The 5,314-nt window shown below is 37.2% G+C and overlaps 1 pseudogene; it reads right to left on the reverse strand.

The window, feature by feature from the left end:
* Positions 1–4,423: 4,423 nt before the first annotated feature.
* On the reverse strand, positions 4,424–4,523 carry LOC127016340 (uncharacterized; annotated as a pseudogene).
* Between the last annotated feature and the right edge of the window lie 791 nt (positions 4,524–5,314).

A 5,314-nucleotide genomic window follows, 5' to 3' on the forward strand; every position in this document is an offset into this window, starting at 1 on the left:
TTTGTGCTGCGCTGCTTTTAAGAAAACAAACATGTTCTTACAGTTTAATTGTATTTAAAATAAAAAGCTTAAAGAAAAAAAGAATAAATTATAGTAAGAAAAGTTATTGTAAAAAGCACATTGGTATGTTTTCCTTAGTCCTTCTCAAATTTAAGCCTTACCTCTGGTAACAGCTTTTCTAATTGGTTGGGATGTTATTAAGCAGACTGTGTTGTAAATGGCATAGAATTCTTGTCTGTTTATTTTACACGACAGCTCTTCTCAGACCTCAGGATTCTCAGACACTTTTAAGAGGAGATTAAAAAACTATCTCTCAGGAACAGTTTTGATTTAGTGGATCATATCTTTGATGGAGAAATGGCTTAGACAGCATCTTGAGGTCCCTTCCATTTCTATTTTCTAATTCTGTGATCTCCCAAACAGATACTCTGGAAGTAGCCTCTCTTTTGTGTACTCCCTCTGTTTTCTTTTGGTATTGTTTGTTAAGGAACTGTATTCTTAAACCTTGTTCTCTTCTGACAGTCAGTGACTGACACATCTTTTTTAAGCTATCAAATGGTTCATGCTGCATTTGTAAGCAATCGCTTCTTCTTTCAGATATTTGCCTCTTTTCAAGAAATTATCTCTGTAGTTACCACAGGTCTCACTTCATTATCATTTTTTTCAGTTTTCAGGATACCACTTTAGGAATCAACCAAACCAGTTTCATCTCCATTTGTGTCCTACATTCTTCAGTGTCCTACATGTTCTTCAGTTTTGTATTTCCCTTTTGTTCTGTTTGAAGTGCACTGTATTTTATCTATATTCTGGTATTCTAGCACATAGTTTTCACCTGCAATAATGGGAGCAGTTGTTTTATCTTTAGGTGGATAAGGATGACACTTCTATAAATAAAACACAAGATCATCTATATTTTACACAAATATGTATAGGACAATTTAATACTGTTTCCAGTAATCTCTGGGGGGAATAAAAAGCACTTATTCAGCAATGACTTTGAAAATGAGCTAACACGCAATGTTCCTCCTGAAGTATTCAAATGCACATCAGTAGCTCTAGCAATGGCACACAATCATCGACATTGAAGTATTGAAAAAAAACCCCAGAGTTACAGAAGGCTGTCTCCCACACAGTTATTCTCTTGTCATTTTTTTCAGTATATCAGTATCATTTTAAATATAACATTAAAAAATTACATTTTGCCACTCTTTGTCTAAATTAATGGAAATAAGCTTTCAGGGAGTCCGCTGGGAGTTCAGGTTTGTGTGTGCAGAAATGGTAAGAGAAATCATAAAATGGGATATTTGTCAGATGATACAAAAAGAATTTTTTCAAATGTTATTTTTCAATGACAGGGGAGAAAAACCCACTGTGGCAAAGAAATCACAAATGTCCTACACTAGCACATTACAATTACAGAGGATTTAAAGGCCTGACACCGGGATCTGAATAACTTAAGTCTGACCACTGACTCTTTTTAATTGCATGCAATTTATAATTAACACTTAGAATTTTATATGCTAATGTGGACTAGTTCTGAGCCTCATACATAGGACTTAAATATGAAAGAACTTGTTTCTCTTTGAATAGTTAGCAAGAATGTCCTCAGTCATTCATAAGTACTGTGTTAAGGGATGCAAGGTACAAAAGGGCACTGGGTGGAAGGATGGCAGGATCCAGCTGCAGCCTCTTTGTATGGTTCTGGGCAGGAAGTCTACACATTGGCCTGCTATGTCTTAGGCATAGCTATGCATTTCCCTGCCCAGAGAATCATCTTTTCCAAGCTAGACTAGATGATGGGATAGAGTTGCTTCTTGTCCTGTATGGCATATGTCAGAGGGACTTTCTAATAAAGTACTTCAGAGCCATGGACAAGAAACATTTTTTCTGGCTGAAAGCATGTGTGCTGGCTTGGTTTTTTTCCCGGTATGAAGACGTATTAAAAGGGATTCTGCTATTAATGTCTAATTTGTGTTGTAGAATTGTGCTTGGTGCTTCTTAACAAGAAGTCTGTCCTAAATGGACTTCTTGAAAGTATTTATCAACTTTAAGCAGGCAACCTAAAGGAAGGGAATCATAAACCAGTTCCTAGTGTTGTCACAAGTTCCCTCTCACAACAGGCACACCCAGTTATAACATTATGCTAGAAATGTTGTTCTTTCATGAGTCTATACAACTTTTTACCTCTATTTAGAAATATAAATCAGGTCTGTGGTTCAGTTATACAAGTGCAACATAGCAGAAAGTTCCATTAACTCTTTTTTTAGGGCCTGCAGTTGCTTCTACCCAGTCTCCTTTAGCACTCTGTTTTATTCGTAGTTTTCATGTGGTCACTTTCAAGACAGTCGGATTGCCAGCACTGCTTAACTTCTCTAGTCTCAAAGAGCTTCAAAACCAGATGGTATTGTGTCCTGGTTTTGGCTGGGACAGAGTTAACTCTCTTGTTAGTAGCTGGTACAGTGCTGTGTTTTGGATTCAGTGTGAGAATGATGTTGATAACACTCTGATGTTTTAGTTGTTGCTAAGTAGCGCTTATCTTAAGTCAAGGATTTTTTTTCAGTTTCCCATGCTCTGCCAGCAAGCAGGTGTGCAAGAAGCTGGGAGGAAGCATAGCTGGAGCAGCTGAGCCGAACTAGCCAAAGGGGTATTCCGTACCATGGAACGTCATGCCCAGTATATAAACAGGGGGGAGCTGGCCAGGAGGGGCAGATCACGGCTCTGGCATTGGTCAGTGGGTAGTCAGCAATTGCATTGTGCATCACTGTTTGGGGTTTTTTTTCCTCCTTTTTTTCCCCTCTTCTTTTTTTTTTGTTATATTCCTTTTCATTATTATTATTATTATTATTATTATTATTATTATATTTCATTATTATTATTATTAGTAGTAGTATATTTTACTTTAGTTATTAAACTGTTCTTATCTCAACCCACGAGTTTTACCTTCTTTTCTGATTCTCCTCCCCATCCCACTGGGAGCAGGGGAGGAGTGGGGGAGCGGCTGCATGGTGCTTAGCTGCTGACCGGAGTTAAACCACAACATATTGGAATTCAACTTTCACAGAAGTATTTTTCCCTTTTTAAACTTCCATCTTCTTAATCCTGAGTTGTCTTAAGCATCCCTTGTTCTTCCTGAAAAATGAAAATCGTAGAAAACAAGACTTACTTTCTGAATGAGACATGTATTATAGAAGACTATCAGATTTATTAGAATAATATAATGCATATATCATTGGCCTGACAAAAGATTAAGATGGCAATTCAAAAAAGTACTGAAACTTTAACTTCAAGTTCTTGACAAATTTGGCCTTAAGCCTCCTTAAAATATAACATTCTAGTCTAACATGTCAAACTGACTCCTCATGCACTGTGTGGCTCTGTTCTGTGAAATTATGTCTTCTGAGTACTTTGTATTTAAGTGTGTGCATGATGATTTTGAAATACCTCTGAAACATAGGACATGAAAATATTAATGAAGTACTTGAAAATAAATAAATAAGAATTGGACTGTTAGGAAAGCTTTCCTCACTCAAAGACATGGCTTTCAGTAAGACCTGTTAACATGGGACAATTAGTCCTAGCTACTGATAAGCATAGAGTAGATTAGAGTGAATTATTGAAGAGATTAATGGTCTAGTACTTTTCCTTAAAGACTATTGACTACTATATTAATGTTCTTTCCACTGCACTAATATTAAGTAGTCAAATTGTCGGTCCTAGTATGCAGTAATTCTAGGCATGTTGATGTCTAGAGATACAGTTCTTATGAAGTCTTTACAAAGTCCTTACTTATAAAAAGACTATGAATATTAGAGGTTTATAGAGGCAAAACAAATATTTTAAAAATTATAATTATTATTATTATTATTTTAAATATTGCCATATCTAAATGCTCAAATTGTATACAGCAGCATGAGCGTGCACATGCGTTGTTTATCCCACTAACAAGGTTTGGGGTTTATGTCTTTCAAAGAGTTCTTATGTATTGGACTTTTAAACTTATAAGGTGATGGTGACTGCATGCATTTCTAGATATTTAATGCAGTCCAAATGCAAATGTGTAACACCTTGTCGTGGTTTAACCCCAGTCAGCAACTAAGCACCACGCAGCCGCTTCCCCCTCCCCCTCCCAGTGGGGTGAGGAGGAGGAAAGCAAAGGAAAAAAAAAGTAAAACTCGTGGGTTGAGATAAGAACAGTTTAATAACTAAAGTAAAATATAATACTAACAATAGTAATAATGAAATATAATAATAATAGTAATGAAAAGGAATGCAACAAAAGAAGGGGGGGGGGAAGAAAAAAAACGGTGATGCACAATGCAATTGCTCACCACCCGCTGACCGATGCTCAGTTAGTTCCCGAACCGCGATCCGCGCCTCCCGGCCAGCTCCCCCCTGTTTATATACTGGGCATGACGTTCCATGGGAAAATATGGAACGCTTCACGAATTTGCGTGTCATCCTTGCGCAGGGGCCATGCTAATTGTATGGAATACCTCTTTGGCTAGTTCAGGTCAGCTGCCCCGGCTATGCTCCCTCCCAGCTCCTTGCCCACCTGCTTGCTGGCAGAGCATGGGAAACTGAAAAGTCCTTGGCTTAAGATAAGCGCTACTTAGCAACAGCTAAAACATCAGAGTGTTATCAACATCATTCTCACACTAAATCCAAAACACAGCACTGTACCAGCTACTAAAAAGAAAGTTAACTCTGTCCCAGCCGAAACCAGGACACACCTGCATAAGGACATTTAGGAATTATATAATTGATTATCCTCTTTGTGGTCACTTTTCATCGTGATCTTGTTTGGGAGATACCTAGCATTTGAAAAAAGTTTGAAATAATGTTTTTGCCTTTGATTCTACCTTGTTTTTCTCGATCTTCAAGTAGTATTTAATGTTCTTCATCACTATCTAAAATTGGACATTTTGTGAAACACAGGGTTGTACAATTACTCACCTATCCTGGATTGGATTCAGTGGGCAATTTAGGCTTGGAAAACTTTGGAGCAGTTGTTTCTCCACAAGTAAAAGGATGTATCGTCTGTAAGCCAATATTATATAAAATGAAACGAAGCAGTATGAACAGGTCTCCTATTGAAGGTTGTGTTCTGACCCTTTCTGTAAATCTACGCGAAAGACTGTAAAAATTCTCATAAGGGAAAAAAAAGGGAAGACTACAGAAAAGAATAACAAACCAAAACACAAAAAGCAAAGGTAGTTAAAGAAAAGAGAACTGAAGTAGAGAAACAACAACTTGCAGCAGAACATCACAGGTTCCTGATAACAATGAGCAGATTTCCTTTTGGTGGTGATTTTTC

This window comes from Gymnogyps californianus, chromosome 4 (genome assembly GCF_018139145.2).
Source record: "Gymnogyps californianus isolate 813 chromosome 4, ASM1813914v2, whole genome shotgun sequence".
In the NCBI taxonomy this organism is placed as follows: Eukaryota; Metazoa; Chordata; class Aves; order Accipitriformes; family Cathartidae; genus Gymnogyps; species Gymnogyps californianus.